Below are 18,482 nucleotides of genomic sequence, written 5' to 3'. Positions count from 1 at the left end.
TTAATTTTAACAGACATTACTGTTGAAAACAGTTCAGTTCATCATGATACGTATGCATGTATATTTTCAGACAAATGAATGATTGTGACCACATAAGTGAATAGTTCCTCTCCTTTTCTTACAGTGAAGTCAGTGATCTGTTATTTCAAATCATAGCATTTCAATATACTATAATAATGTATGATAACTATACAAAGCACATGGAGAAGTAACTCTTCCTATGAACAAAATGACAAACTGCATCTATGGTATGCAGACTCACTCTTTGCTGCTGTAGAATATAATTAGGAAATTATGTTTGCCCAAATTCTATAATACCTTCTGCTATATTTCCTATTCTAAACAACATATATCCTTGTTGTTAATCAACAGAATTTTGGGAGCAAGTAAAAGCTAAATTAAAGAGTTTGCAGAAAATAAAAGATTTAAAGGTGAGAATTACAGGATGATTTGAAGTACAGCTGAGAAAAGGCTTAATTTTTGGTATGCTCATTTTTGTCTGAACTGTACTTTAAAACAGAGTCGTCAATACACAAAAAAAATCTGATTGGAGCCCATGCAATTTTTAGCTGTTTTTTTCAATCATTTCTCTGTTTAATTTTTTTGTTCAATAGTCAGGAAAAAAAAAAAATCTTGTAAAAGGAGCACAATCTATCTACATGTAACTGAACAATAATAGAATACACATTGCTCTTGTAGAATAATAAGGTAGACATTGTCATATTGGACACTTACAGCTATTCATAGAAGGAAATTATCTGGATCACAAATGTCTTAAATGAAATTTGTCTACCATAATATGGAAAGCTGCTGCCCAGGTAGTTTGGCTGGCTGAATCAGACGTGATCAAATCAGTTCTTCTCTAAAGATGCTTTCTAATTTAGACGAGAGGCTAGAGTCAACTTCTTTTAAAACAGTTTGGCTTCATTCAGAGAGACTTCTTAATTCAGTCACCACTAAAAAACTCCAAATAAGAGCACGAAAGTTTAACAAATGTTTTAAGAAAATATAGCACAGTGATATAAATGGAACAATGAATATTTCCTTATCATCTCCTAGACAACTATCCTAGAGAAAGTGTGTTTGAAAGACTAATTAGGCCACAAGTTCTGGAGATATTCTAGGATCTTGTTAAAGTCCTCCACAGCTGCTGGGAGTGCAATGAAAGGTCTCCATTAACCAATATGAAAAACATTTAAAATCAACAATCACAGAAAGACCCAAGGTTCTGCCCAAACTTCTGATTGTACTCTAAATGCATCTTAACGATATAATAGTGAAATCCCTTCTCTCTGATCCTTCAGGAGAGATCTTGCAAGACAGAGAGTTTGGGTTTAATTTAGTTATCTAAAGAAAGGTGACTAGTGTCATTGGATAAAACTATTGGATAAAACTATTGGATAGTACGCCCCCTTGCCTCCCCTTATAGCAGCTCCCCTCTCTGCAGCTGCTGCTCCAGAAGGCTGATGGTCTCCCGTAGGTTCTGTACCATACCTATTAATACAGTCTGACCACTTAATCGAGCCTTTTTATTATTCTCAAATAGTAATTTGAAATGTTAGCAGCTTTGTAAGGGACAATACCACTAGGAAAATTAAATGTTGAAACTTACAGAATTTGAAATACATATGTTGCCCTTTAGACCTCCTATACACAAAAGTTCTATTGTGTGGTGCCTTGAAAGCATGACACACAAAATATACATTCAAAGTTGAAGCTGAAGGGAGAGAAAATGTCTGGATTTATTTGTTTATAATTTTTAAAGAGGCCATGAGCCAGTTTTCATGTCTTAAAGTGGTTTTAAAAAAAAAAAATCTTTTTTCTTGGATATTGTGGTTTTAAATTCTAAAAGCCCTCCAAAACTCAGACAAAAGTTGTTAGAGAAACTTGTTCCCAAATAAATTAAAGTGACTCTTCAAAGTGACTAGCTGATCATTTCCAGTGGAAGCAGTGGGGCAGTAATAAGTATTCAGATTCTGTAAGAACAGCTGTGTTTGAACTCTGAAAAGCTATTGTAGATCAGCATTCATTTATTTCTTCCTCATTTCTGAAGCAAAACTGGTAGTAATCTCAGACACAGAAGACATAATGGTAAATTCAGGTGGAGCTTTGCTTTAAAGTGATTGAGAGAAACTAAGCTGTATTTTCAGTGAAGGGACAGTAAACATTATTCAGTTCAAAATTCACGTTCCCATATTTCAGCAGTGAATTAAAGGGTCATTTTTAATTCTTTCCTTACTGTTAGTTCAGTGTGTTATTCTATGTCTAGTATGAAGACCCATCCAGTAGAAATACTAGGTGCCTAGCATCTCTAGGAATGTGTGAGGCTGAGATTTTATTATTATTATTTATTAATTTTTAAATAATATTATACACTTTCCAACAGTCATTAGAAATAAAGGCTTGGTTCTCTAGAACTTCTCCAGGCAGAAAACTTTCTCCTCTCGATGCACAGAAAAATCTTTATTTCCTTGAACATTAAATGGTTTGCTTACTGCAGTATTTTGATACCAAATTAGATTATATTAATTGAAAGGAAATGCATTGGACCAGACCCTCAATTGAAGTCAAAAGAACCACTGACATTTCATAACAACTGCAGGTCTAGCTCTTTACCCTGAAGAATTTTTTTTTCCCTTTACCTTAAAGTATCTGCTGATTAATTTATACTTTTCAGATGCTATAGTAGTAATTATTCTACGTTTCATACCATTTTACCCTCTAATATATTTCGCAGACTTCCATCTGCATCAAGTTTTTCCCTTAAAAAAACCCACACATATTATTCTAAGGTACCAACAGTATTTTCTGTTTCCAAAATATTGCTTTCCTTAGTCTTTTACAGAAATTGCAAACAAGAACTTATTGGAAAATTTATTTCCCCACATTTTTACCATTTCTGAAAGGAAAGTAAATATCTCAATTTTATTTGTGTTTTACCTTATTTATTTATTTATTTTTAGTTTCATCTTGTTCAACAGTAGACCACTGCCTTTTTTAATCTTTGTTTTTATGAAACATATACCTTTCAGTGAATATATATATCTCCATTATCCTCATCCTGGAGGTCCCTCTAGATGGCAGCATGGCCCTCCGGTGTATCAGACACTCCTCCCAGTTTGGTGTCACCAGCAAACTTTCTGGGGGTACACTGCCTCATCATTCAGATCATTAATGAAGATGTTGAACAAGATTGGACCCACTATTGACACCTAGAGTACACCAGTAGTTACTGGCCTCCAACTAGACTGTGCCACTGATCACCACCCTCTGGGCCTGGCCATTCAGCCAGTTTTCAAACCACTTCACTGTCTGTTCACCCAGCCCATACATCAACAGCTTTTCTATAAGGATCTTATGCGAGACTGTCGAAAGCCTTACCAAAGTCTAGGTCAGCAATATCCACTGCTCTTCCTTCATTTAGGCAGTCATATCATCACAGTAGTTTATCAAGTTAGATCCTATCAAGTTAGGATCCCTTTGGGAATCCACACTGACTCCTCCCAATCACCTTCTTGTCCTACATGTGCCTGGGTATGGTTTCCAGGATTAGTTGTTCCATCACTTTCCCAGGGATCGAGGTGAGGTTGACTGGCCTGTAGTTCCCTGGGTCCTTCTTTTTGAAGATAGGAGTGACATTTTCCTTCCTCACGTCCTCAGGTACCTCATCCAATCACCATGATTGTTTGAAGATTGATACTAGTCTCGCAATGGCAACAGCCAGCTCGCTGAGAACTTGTGAGTGTATCCCATTGCGGCCCATGGGCTTATGTATGTCCAATTTGCTTAAGTATTCTCTAACCTGATGCTCTTCTACCAAAAGTATATCCTTATTGCTCCAGACTTTCCCCCTCATCTCCAAATCCTTGGATTCCTGAAGGCAAGTCTCACTAGTAAAGACTGAGGTGAAGGCAGCATTCAGTACCTCAGCCTTTACCATGTCTGTGTCACCAGGACCCCTGCCTCATTCAGCAATGGGCCCACTTTTTCTCCTAGTCTTCCTTTGCTACTTATGTACTTACAGAAGCCCTTCTTGTCACCTTTGACAACCCTTACCAGATTCAACTCCAAGAGGACTTTGGCTTTCCTAACCACACCTCTGCATGCTCAGTGTCTCTATATACCTCCCAAGTTACCTGTTCCTGTTTCCACTTTTCGTATATTACTTTGTTATGTTTGAGTTTTGCCAGGAGCACCTCGTTCATCCATTTAAACCTCCTGATGTTTTTGCCTGATTTCCTGCTTTTTGGAATGAACTGTTGAGCTTGAAGAAGGTGATCCTTGAATATCAACTAGCTTTCTTGTGCCCCTCTTCCCACCACGGCCATATCCCCTGGCATTTTTTCAAGATCCCTGAAGTGGCCAAAATGTACTCTAATGAAATCCAGGGCCATGATCTTGCTTTTGACCTGCTCCCTCCTTTCATGGTACTGAACTCCACCATCTCATGGTCACTGCTGCCAAAGCCACTTTTGACCTTCATATACTCAGTGAGCCTTCCTGGTGTGTAAGTATGAGGTCCAGCCAAACTCCTCTCCTCATTGGCTTCTCTATCACTTGGGTCAGGAAGTTGTCATTAGCACTCTCCAGGAACCTCCCAGGTTGCTTATGCCATGTTGTGTTGTCCCTCCAGCAGATGTCAGAGTTGTTGAAGTCCCCCATGAGGACCAGGGTCTGCAAACTTAAGGCTACTTCTAGCTATCTGTAGAAGGCCACTTCCTCTTCCTGGTCAGGCAGCCTGTAGCAGACACCCACTACAATGTCCTGTATTGGTTTTCTTTTTAATCCTTAACCATAAGCTTTCAGTTGGCCAGTCATCCATCCCCAGGTACAGCTTCATCCATTCCAGCTGTTATTTCACATAAGGGGTAACTTCACCTTCTCGTCTTCTAGGCCTGTCCTTCCTAAAGAGCCTGTATCCCTCCATTGCAGCACTCCAGTCATCCAAGCCATATGACCACATCTCAGTGATCCCAATAAGATTATAGCCCTTCAACTGCATACAGATGTCTAGTTCTTGTATTTATTCCTGGTTTCTGCTGGGATAGAGTTAATTTTCTTCCTAGTAGCTGGTATAGTGCTGTGTTTTGGATTTAGTATGAGGATAATGTTGATAACACAGTAATATTTCAGTTGTTGTTAAGCAGCGTTTACACTAAGTCAAGGACTTTTCAGCTTCCCATGCTCTGCGAGGTGCAGAAGAAGCTGGGAGGGAGCATACCCATGACAGCTGACCCAAACTGGCCAAAGGGGTATTCCATACCATATGATTTCATGCTCAGTATATAAGCTGGGGGGTAGTTGACCGGGGAGCAGCGATTGCTGCTCGCAGACTGGCTGGTTGGCAGGTGGTGAGCAATTACATCGTGCATCACTTGCTTTTATATTCTTTGTATATTCTTTTATTATTATTATTACTACTGGTTTACTTTATTTTATTTCAATTATTAAATTGTTCTTATCTCAACCCAAGAGTTTTCTCACTTCTACCCTCCCGATTCTCTCCCCCATCCCACCAGAGTGGGGGGAAGTGAGTGAGCGGCTGTGTGGTGTTTAGATGTTGGCTAGGGTTAAACCATGACAGTTCCCCATGTACATGTGGGAGTGTACAGGCACTTCATAGAGGCACCCCAGCATGCTTGATTTTCAAGAAAGCATCTGTGGGGTGTTTCTCCATAATGTTGTCTTGTAGGTACTCCCTTGTTTACATGTAAATATTTGAGGTGATTTAAACCCTGTTCTGTTGATTTTGTGTTCCCCTTTATTCACATCACTCCAGATCTTGTGCTTGTCAACCCTGTTAATCACTCCCTCACAAGGCTGCTGGTAACTCTCTCCCTCCCCCATCTTTCCTAGTGTAAAGCCCTTCTTACCAGGTCAGCCATTCTGTTGGCAAAGATACCTTTGCCTTGGTTACTGAGGTGGATCCCATCTGTCTCAAAGAGACTGATCCTCAAACAGGGTTCCCTGGTCACAGAAACCAAAATTTTGTTACTGACACCAGCTCTGCAACCTGTAGCTGACATACGGTACCAGCCCTATCCTCCTCATACCCTGTCCCCTCACCAGCAGGACTGAGGACAAAACCACCTGGGCCCTCATGTCCCTGACTATTGACTCCAGAGCCCTGTAGTCAATTTGATACTCTCCAGGTTGCCCCTAGCAGTATCATTAGTGCCCACATGGAAGAACAGTAGCGGGTAATATCAGAGGGTTGGTCAAGCTTCAGTAGTCTCTTCTCAAAATCCTGGATCCAGGTCCCCAGGAAGCAGCAAACTTCTCCAGATGACAAGTCAGGGGGGCAGATGGGTGCCTCCATCCCCCCTAGCAGGGATTCATCACTGCTGTGACTTGCCATTTCTCCTGTGTGGCTCAGGGTCAGTCAGCCACATGCTTTGCTTGAAAGCACACCCAGCTCCCCCACCTCAGCTTTGAGGACAATGAACCTGTTTCACAGTTGCAAGCCTTGAGGCAGAACAGGAGCCCTTCTCTTGGTGCCAGAAGTCACCAGCTTCCAGTCTTTGCCTTCGTCTGAGTTTCCACTTACCATTCTGCTAGGGATAGAGTCTGCCTGTGTCTCTGCTGCAGTTGATGTTCAGGACTCTGAAGCTGTAGGGTCTTTAAGAGGATCCTCTCTCTCTCTCTGTCTCTCTCATCCTCTCTGGTTCCATGCAGACTGCTCAGTTCCTTCCATAACTCCTCCACTTGGAAAGGGGACCATGTCTCCAGCCTCAGAGAGAGGCCCCAGACACTCCCTACAGCCTAGGACTCACAGGGCTGCATGCACTATCTGAAGCTCTGGTTGGGTTGAAACCTCTGCCCTAGCAGGGGTAGCTGCTTCAATGCCTGCTGGGGAACATGCCCTGTAGTGTGCTACCACCACACCTGAGAATGCTTATGCTGATTATGAACTGAGATGAGATCACTTCTTTACATCCTGCTGTACGAACTGCTGCATCTGTTAACAGTGCTTTGTTAGCTACAGTCTGGGAACTGTGCTCTTGGCCTAGCTTTTATATTGGTCTCACCCTAGCACAAGGGTTTTTGACCCTCCCTAATTAGGTGTCAGCTAGAAAAAAGGTTGCAGACACCCCTGGGTCAAGAGCAGCTGACTGAGCTCATTAGAGGCTACTGGAGCTTCCTTGGGTCCACATCTCTGTGGCTCCCATTGTCTTCTCCTCACCTGTCAGCTATGTTCTCAATCAAGCCTCTAATTTACAAAATCGACAGACACAAAGCTGGAGCAGAGATCAGTTTTCCTACTGATCTCCTATTCAGAGGCAAATAACTTCACCTTCTCATAGAATCATAGAATCATACAGGTTGGAAAAGACCTCTAAGATCATCGTGTCCAACCATCAACCCAACACACCATGCCCACTACACCATGTCCCTCTCATCATTCTGTTTTCAACATCTCATTCTGCATTGTCAGTTTGGTTTGCTTCAGTGATATCAAGCTTACTGGCATAAAGATTTTTCTCTGTTTGATAATACCTGGGAAAAATGTCCTTCCCAAGATTAATTTACTAGAACCTTTTTTTTTTTATTTTTTATTGACCTATTTTGTCTTCCACACTTAACCAAGTGACTCATATCAGTCTATTTTGTTCTTGTGTTCTCCTGCTGACATCACCTCAGAAAGCATGCCAGGTGAGCAGACTGATGGATTTTATTTATTTATCAACTTTCACAAGATAGATTTTCCATTGTTCATGAGTAACTCCCACTGATTTTTGCTGTATAATAATAAATGAACAGGGCATGACTCTTCATCATTTTAATGGTTGTCACATCAGAGCTGAAAGGTTTTGGCTTTGTTTTGTTTTTTATTTTTAAAGACATCAAAGAGTACAAAAGATACAGTTATTTACTTTCCTAGTTATTCTAACTTTGGTCACTGATGTCCAAAACTGCCATCTTCAAGCCCCCAGTTCAATGGCACTGAATCCTGGAGAAGTCCTTTTTTTTACATTGCAGTGTAAATTATTGATATCTTTTCTAGGCATGTCAAACAGTGTTTCAATTCAACATTGATAGAGCTTATTGGACCAATACATAACTCATTCCCAGCTTCCTCAGGAACTGAAGACTTAACATCCTTCTATGTTGTCTGAATGTCCTGTGTATGTCCTATGTTGTTTAAAAGATGTAATCAAAATAGGTTCCATGTCAAGTGTCACCATTTTTTTTAATTCAAGAAGTAAATAGTTAGAACTCAAACAACAAAAAATGCTTTTACAAGTATATTAATGACAAAAGGAGAGCCAAGGAGATCCTCTATCCTCTATTGGATGCGGGGGGGAACATTGCCACCGAGGACAAGGATAAGGCTGAGGTAGCTAATGCCTTCTTTGCCTCAGCCTTTAATAGTCAAACCAGTTGTCCTCAGGATATTCAGCCCCCTGAGCTGGAAGACAGGGATGGCGAGCAGGATAAACACCCCATAATCCAAGAGGAAAAAGTTAACGACGTGCTATGCCACCTGGATGTTCACAAGTCTATGGGGCCAGATGGGATCCACCCAAGGGTACTGAGGGAGCTGGCAGAGGAGCTTGCCAAGCCACTCTCCATCATTTACCAGCAATCCTGGTTAACTGGGGAGGTCGCGGGAGACTGGAGGCTAACCAATGTGACGCCCCTCTACAAGAAGGGCTGGAAGGAGGATCCGAGGAACTACAGGCTGGTCAGCCTGACCCTGGTGCCGGGGAAGATGATGGAGCGGTTCGTTTTGAAGGCGCTCACGAGCCACGTCCGGGGCAACCAGGGGATCAGGCCCAGCCAGCACAGGTTCATGGAAGGCAGGTCCTGCTTGACCAACCTGATCTTCTTCTATGACCAGGTGACCCGCCTAGTGGATGAGGGAAAGGCTGTGGATGTGGTCTACCTGGACTTCAGTAAAGCCTTTGACACTGTCTCCCACGGCATGCTCCTAGAGAAGCTGGCGGCTCACGGCTTAGACAGGTACACTCTTCACTGGGTAAAAAACTGGCTGGATGGCTGAACCCAGAGATTTGTGGTGAATGGAGTTAAATCAAGTTGGCAGCCGATCACGAGCGGTGTTCCCCAGGGCTCAGTACTGGGGCCGGTCTTGTTCAATATCTTTATCAATGATCTGGATGAGGGGATCGAGTGCATCCTCAGTAAGTTTGCAGACGACACCAAGCTGGGTGGGAGTGTTGATCTGCTCGAGGGTAGGAAGGCTCTGCAGAGGGACCTGGACAGGCTGAATCGATGGGCCGAGGCCAATTGTATGAGGTTCAACAAGGCCAAGTGTCGGGTCCTGCACTTGGGTCACAACAACCCCAGGCAACGCTACAGGCTTGGGGAAGAGTGGCTGGAAAGCTGCCCTGAGGAAAAGGACCTGGGGGTGCTGATTGACAGCTGGCTGAACATGAGCCGGCAGTGTTCCCAGGTGGCCAAGAAGGCCAATGGCATCCTGGCCTCTATCAGAAATAGTGTGGCCAGCAGGAGCAGGGAGGAGATCGTGCCCCTGTACTCGGCACTGGTGAGGCCGCACCTTGAATACTGTGTTCAGTTTTGGGCCCCTCACTACAAGAAGGACATGGAGGTGCTGGAGCGTGTCCAGAGGAGGGCAACGAAGCTGATGAAGGGCCTGGAGAACAAGTCTTATAAGGAGCGGCTGAGGGAACTGGGGTTGTTTAGTCTGGAGAAGAGGAGGCTGAGGGGAGACCTTACTGTGCTCTACAACTACCTGAAAGGAGGTTGTAGTGAGGTGGGTGTTGGTCTCTTCTCCCAGGTAACTAGCGATAAGACGAGAGGAAATGGCCTCAAGTTGCACCAAGGGAGGTTTAGATTGGCTATTAGGAAAAATTTCTTTACTGAAAGAGTGGTTAAACATTGGAACAGGCTGCCCAGGGAAGTAGTTGTCTCCATCCCTGGAAGTATTTAAAAGACGTGTAGATGAGGTGCTTAGGGACATGGTTTAGTGGTTATGGTGGTGTTGGGTTGACGGTTGGACTCGATGATCTTAGAGGTCTTTTCCAACCTTAATGATTCTATGATTCTATGATTCTAACTCAAAATTATGATTTAAAAAACTTGCTTTCAAATAATTCTTCTGCTTGTATATGTTCTGCTCAGAAAGATAATGTAAAGTTTAAATCCTGTGTATCATTAATTTGGAAAAAGTAATAGTGAGAAACCCACAGAGCACTGAAGCAGAAACTAAACCACAAATGTCTTATCTTCTTCTGAGTGACAGCTCTAATCAGTAAGCTAGAAAGTCACACACATGCATATTCTCTCCTTTGCTTTCTTTCTGTCATTGGTCCAACAATTCTTGATTATTGCATGAAAAATTGAACGGTTTCAAATGAAAGGAGTGAGAATGCCCTTGATCTGTGTATGTGTCCCCCAGGCAGAGAAAGACATTTCAACTGTACGTCATATGAGGTACATTCAACTAACCACTAAGTGATAAAAATGGGAACAGAGAGGTACCTTCTAAACTAAAGGAATTGTATAATGTTATAAAATACTATTTAAATGTTTGAAAGAAAAAAAGGTTGTGAGTGTCATGCTTTTGGAAGGGGTTCAGAGGTGCAAATCCCATAGCAGGAAAGTACTTCTCCAGGAGATACACCTTAAACACATTCAGAGAGAAGGTCATACCTGTGTCCTCAGATATGACCTCTTCGCCTTCAGTGTGCCACCTTCTCATCATCCAATGCTTTCCAAGCATTTCTTAGGGATGGACATTAAAAACCAAATCCAGATTATATTCTTTAAGGATCAGAGTTAAAATGTAGGTGTTACAAACACTGCAATATATATTTTCACTTAAAGTTGAAATAGTAATGGGTGTGCTTTGCTGCTAGTTTTCCCCTGTTTGTAGCTCTCCCTGGAATATTTTAAAGCATATTACTAGGCAAGAAATTTGGAATCTGATCAAGTGGGCTGTCACAAACAGAATCTTAAACCCAAATATTTAATCCAAGTTTTAGGTTGGTCCCATCTTAATTGGACACTTGTTCTAGAAAGAACTCCTCAATTCAGCATGTCATTATTTCTCCTTTTGAACATCATACAATATTTTATTTAGTAAGAGACATTAATAAATAATGGATCTGTTACTTTCCTGGAATTATTTAATTTACCTTGGTAGAGGTACACCAGTTTGGACATTTCTCTAGAATGTTTCAATGATAAATGCTCATCAAAGGGTTACAAAATACCTCTGAAAATTAAGATGTTATGCACTCTAGTGTTTGTGAAATTAGACAGTAAATTGGCATCAATATAATAAACATTTAGGATCATACAGTTCCTATGTGGTGTCCATAATTATCATACTTTCAGTTTATTACTATTTACAATAATATTTTTCCATTAAGTATGAAGGTCTTAGAATCTGCAAACTGGCTTTAAGACTTTAAGGTATAGCGTCAGATACTCATATTGTTCAATTCAGTTGCATCTGGTCAATGACAGTTGCACCCAGCCACTTTCCTATAGATAATTGACTTTGATAGCATTGAAATGAAGTGACAGGATGCTAGCAATCATTGTAAATGAGACCTTCTGTTATTGCACCTGAGAGAAAGTGTTACTAGCTCGTACTGCATATAAGAACTTGTAAGTACATTTTAAAAAACATAAAGGATTACTTTTTTCCAGGCTGGATCTTAATGACGAAAATAAAAGCATGTGTCAGAATTTTTCTTTTTGTGTGGTCCATACTTCTATGTTTTTCCTATCTAATTTTTTTTTTTATATTATGTGCTTTTAACATTCATTCTGTAGATTTATAAGGCAGAAACATGAAAATAATCCTGAAACAAACTTTTTCTGAATTGGTGGGCATCATCTCCATGGCACACAACGTATTCAGGCAACAGAAATGCTGTCCAGGCATACCAGGAAACAAGCCTAATCACAGATGAGAGAGATGTATGTAAACAATATAAATGGAGATTTAAAGTCAGTGAAGCTTCCTTTATTTTTGTGCTATACCAGGATACTTCCTCATTTTCCTGCACAGTCTTATGCACCACATTTACCCTCTCTTTGGTATATGTTGTCCTCAGCTGGATACAAGTAATTACAAATATCATTATCTACCTTAGGATACGTAAAGTAAATTTGTTAAATTTGTTTCCAATTTAATTTTGCTTTTTTTCATATGATTTCCTAAATCAGTAACAGTTTCACTTCCTCTGTGGTAAGAAGATGTAATTATCTGTAATTCCTGGCTGTCATTGTTTCTATCACTCCCCACGCTGAAGAAGCCGGGTTGCTTATATCAGTTAAATGTAGTTAGTAATTCCCTGATTAGTATACATACAACCAGAAATTACAGCCTTCTTTCACTGTATTGAAGGCTCTGCATTGCTCTCAACTCAAATAAATTGCTAAATCCTGCCTCTAACAATTTTTATCTTCTTATCTATCCAAGGGAACTGTGGTCCACTTTTTGACAAGTGTGGCACAAAAGGCACTTTTCTTAGCACTGGGGTGCTTGCTCTCTTTTTACTCATTAGTAGAACACTAAATAGGTAGTTGTTAGCGTATGTGTCCAGATAGTCAACCCTGACCTGTAGCTACACCAGCAAGATAATAGCACAAGTTGTTAAAAGATGTTAAAAGTAGTTGCAAAATAAGAATATTGCCTAGGCAGAGAGAACCAAGATAAGAATACGAGAATATCAGAAATGAGAATTGTTATGGATAACAGAAAGGAAGAGCAGGTAATAATAACTCAACAGAATTGCTGACTAAGGTAGAAATTACCAAATTATCATATCACAAATGCCAAAGAAGTTTAAAAAGTCAGCAGAAAAAAAAGCCAGTGGAGAAAGAGTAAACACAGGAGGTTTTTTTGTTTGGCAGGGGATGAGGATGGCAAAGGGAAAGAACCTGGGATGGGAAAAAGCATGTAAAAAGGTAACCCAGGTGGAAGAAAATCCTGTGATCAGTGTTGTACAGGTACTTGCTGAGCATCTCTGTGCCTGATCACTGCAGAAGAACAAACCTGCTGTTCTCACCATATGGGTATCTGATCTAGGGGAGATGTGGAGTGCTTTCTCTAATGCTAATGAGGTATTACCCAAGGAGTCATAAAGGCCACTCTGTGGAAGCAAATTCACAGGAAAAGGGTAAAATGGGAGAAAGATGTTTCTCATTTGTCTTAGCAGAATTCTGTTGCCCAAGGTACCAACAGTGCTCACATGGATGAGATTCCTCTTTTCTTTCTCCCAAGTGTTTCTAATTGCTGTCCGTCTCACACTACAATGTTGGAATTCATGATGAATATGAAGAGCATTCATTATTACAGGTTCATTCTGCACAACGTCTTGCCAAGCTGTAGGATGTTTTGGAGCCTTGCAGAACTATTTCCCATTGACAGGGGAATAAATTTCACGGATGTGGGGTATTTTAACAGTTTAAATAAGTTTTCCTTTTACTGCATAATTCTGTTTCCTTTACAGAGGCGGTGAAAAAAAGCATAATGCAAAACTTCTCTTTCCAAAATCTCAGACAATACCTAGTTCTCAAAAAGTGCTTCTGTACTGGTAGCTGAATCCAATTAGTAAAGATAAGGCAGATTATAATAACGTTCTTGAAAAAAACTTCCCTAAAAATATATTTATTAAGATTATGCTTAACAGCAGCCTGTGCTTCTTCTCTTATGGTGGCTTAAGCAAAAAGCAGCAGAGCTCCATAGCATGCTGCCTAACTGTCAGCCCTCAAATGAATTTTCTAGCTTTTCCTTCTACCTATACATAGCCAGGCGAGTACAGACCCACATTTGCGAGTGTCTGTTTTTGTGGTCACACATTCAAGCTGATGATGTGTTCTGGGCCAGGTAATTTTCTCACTGGTCTGGAGACCTAGAGGCTGGGCAGCCCTACCTGACCTACATGTGGTGTTCTGCACTGCCGTGTTTTAAGATGGGATATTTCCTGTAAATATAACCCAAGCTGTAGTAGAACCTGTGATGCTGCTTGGATTTGTTTTCGTTTTTTAATTACTTGATTCTGCAGCTAAACTGGGCTTGGGAATGCGATAACTGTTTATAATCTTATCGTTAAACAAATGCTATACCAAACACTCATATGGATTTGCATGTAAATATTTGACTTGAATGCTAACATTCATTTTACATTTTTACAAATGTGAAACATCAGGAATTACTGCTCTGGACTGTTACATTTACTGACTATTGCTTGTTTTAAGAAAAAATATGACATCTTCTAAATAGAAAGAAAAAGGAGGAAAAGTAGAAACCTTTGTGTTCCTTACTCCTTTATTTTTCCAAACAAGGTTGTTTTAAAATGGCATTTTTAAATTTATTACTGATGGATATTCACAGAATGTCTTGCAATCTATTTCTTGTTGACCAAAATCCACAAAATAAAAAATAATATCTAAGACTGACTTCATTTAAGAGATGACAAAATATTAGAAATATTCAGAAAATAATCTGAACAGGTATCTTAAAAAAAAACCATAAATAATGAAATAATAAAAAAGACATGTTTCATATCTTTATATGTATAGGCATGAGTACATGCATGAATGGATGGATTTGAGTAAGTCTAACTAAATAGTTAACGGGATCAGGTAAAGCAGCAGCAGATCTGAAATGGTAGGTTAAATCAGGAAACTAAATATTTGTTCTTTCATTTTCATCTTCTTGTTTGTTTTATGATTGACCATTTCTGTTATCCTTAATGAAAATTTTAATATGTCTCATATTTACAAGCACTCTTGTAAATTCACTACTCTGTAGTTCACAATTAGGTACCTTGAAGTGATGTGAACATAAACACTTGATCTCCCTGCTGCATTCCATCTAATCCTTTCAATCTTCCTTTTTCACTGTTGTTTGAATTTCCCCCCCCCCCCCATGCAGGCAGCTCACTATATTGAAGGAAGCTTGACTGGGGATGAAGCTCTTCAGAAAGAATTCACAGGGATCTTATTGTTAGGAAACCAATTTCTTTTGTTTATAGCACATTTGTTTGGAATTGTCACACTAGCTTTGGCATCTTGCTTACAGCTGCAGATTACATAGTGATGTCAGGAAAGATGACAAAAAAAATAGGCTTAAAAAGTAAAAGCCAATGAACATTAGAATTCTCCCTTAGCCTAGCTGTGTTACAAGAGCTGAGGGCATTGCAAATAAAAAAGCTGGCAAATTATTGTGTACTGCTGTTAAGAAGGTCCCTTAATCCTTCAACTTCTTTCTTGGAAAAGTTTAGAATGTGCATCTTCAGTTTACCATAACGACATTTATGGAATTAAAAAGGACAACATTTGAAACTCTTTATTATTACTGATTGATAGAAGTTATTATATGAACTATTTTCATTCATTTGGAACAGGGATAATGCTTAAATTCCCCACTGGATTTTCAACGTGTTTCATCGTTTGGACGTGTTTAGTAATTGATGATCTAGGCTCCTCTGCACTACTAAAAAAAATTTAGTAACTGGAAATGGTAGCTCCTGCTCTAAAGAGCTCCTGGCAACTAGACAGGCCAGGTGGTCAAGTTAGACAAACGGCTGTGGTGGCACACAAGGTGGTTCTGTCATTATTACTACTACCAATTATTATTTGTTATGGTGGAAATGAATTGGAGTTTAGAATAACCTGCTTGTATGTGGCAACATCATGTTCTAACCAGACATGAGTTTTAGCCCATGTAAAGAATAACACATTTATGCTAACCTAGTTTTTTTTAAAAAGAAAAAAAAAAAAACTTTTGTCCCATCTATTTTGCATAAACTTTTTTTTTCTTTAATAAACCTCAGTTTTATTGTAATTAACGTGAGCAACAATAAAAATTTTTGTTAAATTCCATTGTTTCTCTATGGAAAAGATGTTCTTTATTGGGGGGGGGGAATATCCTTACTTAGAAATATAGCTGAAACTGCCCAGGAAATTAGTGTTAGTACACTTGCTTTTATTACTGGGCCGGTTTTGTCACCAAGAAACTTAATTTGTTACCTGCAGTGATGTTCTTTCTACTACTTATTTTCTCTGTCTTTCTTTTCAATGAAGATTTGTTAGGTAAGTCAGATTTACAGTCATTGGGAAATCTATCTGAGAGGAAACACAAGGACGTTTCATTACTAGGATGTATCAGTTTGTCATGACTGTTGCAGCCTTTCTCATTTGTCTCTCCTTGCTGCCTTCTCAGCTCAGACACCCCTATGCATAGCAGTGAAGTGAATCTCAGAGCATCAGCCTGAGACTGGTGTGTTCCATTGACCAGCCAAACATTTACAAACTTCTTTATGTCTTTCCTTTATTTCCCTTCTCTCTTCCAAATACTCCTTTCTCTCAGGAAAAGCAGAAGTTAACAGTGAAGACAAAATCATTAAAAGCTCAAATAATGTAAAAGAAAGCTACCATTGGGAACCAGAAGCACCTTGTCTTTTGGGGTTTTGTTTGGGGTTTTTTTTGTTTTGTTTTTTTTTTTTTGAAAAAAAGAAAGGTATTGAAGAAACAAAAAAAGAAAAATATTTTAAAAAATCTCGTTCCATTTTTCAGTAGTTCCCAGAATCTGTGCAGCATTTCTCCGGTCTCTTGTTTTTCTAAGTATTCTTGAAGAATATTTGTTAATTCATTCTAAAATGGACAAAGTTTGAAAGAACATAAAATTAGCTATAGATGGGAAAAAAAAAACATTTTGACTGACAGTAAATTTGAGAGATGCAACACTATTAGTGAAAAAGAATAGCTAGCAAATTGGAAACATGTCTCATAGTTTCAAACTATTTAAACAAAATTTAATTTTGAACACAAACTTGCATATAAAGCAGATTTTAAAATATTAAACATATTTTAAAAAAACCAACCTACTTAGAGTGTAATGGCATATTTGGAAATATTTTGAAATAGAGTGAAATTTGGGGTGTACTCAAACCCTTCACTCCTACTCCTGTTTTCCAGTTTAGTCAATGAATGAAGAAAAAAAAAAAATCCTATACTCCTCTGCAAGTAAAAGTCTTTTGGTCAGAGAAACAATTTGTTGGACTTTGCTTCACAGAAGCAGATCATAAAGAAATCAACTATTTATATTTTTCAGCAATTTCCTTATGTGGAAAATACAATTTTTGAGCAAGTAAACAGTAATGATTATTTTTTACCTTATTTAAAACTGGAAGATACTTTCTAAAAATCTGTGTGATCATTTTCTGACACAGATCTGGCAACAAAAATAATCCTGAAAAACATAATGACAGTTTCACAATGAAAATTTGTTATTTCAGAGCCTTGACCTATCTCCAGCTGGAAAAAATAATAAAAACATTTAATTATTCTTCAAGAATGAAAATGTAAAAGGTAAAATAATGTTTAGAAACATCACAACAAACTCACAATAGTGTTTAAACTCCCCATGATTAGTATGGGGAGATTAAATGTGTTAGCCTTTTTGACGTGGAACAGAGATAGTCACCCAATGATTTTTGCAGAAAAGTGAGATATTGAGGAAATAAAAGCACGATGTTTCCTTGTAGGTGAAAAGAAAATTAAAAAGTTCCCTATAACTGTATGGTACTAGGTACTGTGTAAGACCAAGAGTTATGATGAAGGGATGGGGTATTATGTGCATTCCCAGGAGGTGACACTGCATTATATGAATGTAAGAAAATGTTGTATAAATGGTTGTGATGTGAATAAGCAAAAGAAATTTGAATCAGTACTTTACTATCCTTACTATGGAGGTAAGTCTCAGGAGTAGGGGGGCTGCCATCACCTCTAAATTTAAAAATTTTGAATGCAATGCTATGGTGGGATTTTTTCAGCAATAGTCACTGTGATGGCTTATGAGAAATAATCTCCTATCATACTTAAAGGAGTGGAGACCATCACCCTTCCTGCACAGCACCACCTCCTCTCTCCTGCATCTTGCTTTATGCATTTTGCTACAAACACTCTTCAGGGACCTGTAAAGGCCTTATGCAAAGTCTTCTGGTTCCCCTGCTTTCACTCACAGAGATTCGTATAGCAGGATTTCCACAGGATCCCTTTTTCCTTGTTAGTCTTTTATTTTTCTGGCTTTACAGACCTCCAAAGAAAGGTGTTACTCTGAGGCAGCTCACCCTCTCGTTTCCCAGACTGACTGGCAGCTCTTTCCTTTGGGCTCTGGAAAGATAAGCGTAAAGTGGAACACTGTACTGTTTATATTTCCGACTGTTGCTGCTTCGTAAAGCAGGAGAACAGGAAAGGATGCAGGCAAGCTTTGTAACACTAAATCAGTGAATAACTGCTGTCTCAAACAAGAGTAAAACTGACAACTAAAAAGCCATCAGAGGGAACTCATCAGTGAAAAAGAGCACCTGATTTCTTGTTGGGCTGGAAGACTCCTCTTCAAAAGCTGCTAGTCCTTGCTTGTCTTTCACCAAAGACGCAATCTGTGGAGTGCTGCAAAAATAGCTTCAAATGAATAAGAAAACAAACAACTAAACAATCACTGACTCATAAGAAAAAACAAACTTCAAGTGACT

Source organism: Calonectris borealis, chromosome 1 (assembly GCF_964195595.1).
Source record: "Calonectris borealis chromosome 1, bCalBor7.hap1.2, whole genome shotgun sequence".
NCBI classification, from domain to species: domain Eukaryota; kingdom Metazoa; phylum Chordata; class Aves; order Procellariiformes; family Procellariidae; genus Calonectris; species Calonectris borealis.
Note: the sequence above shows the minus strand (reverse complement) of the source record.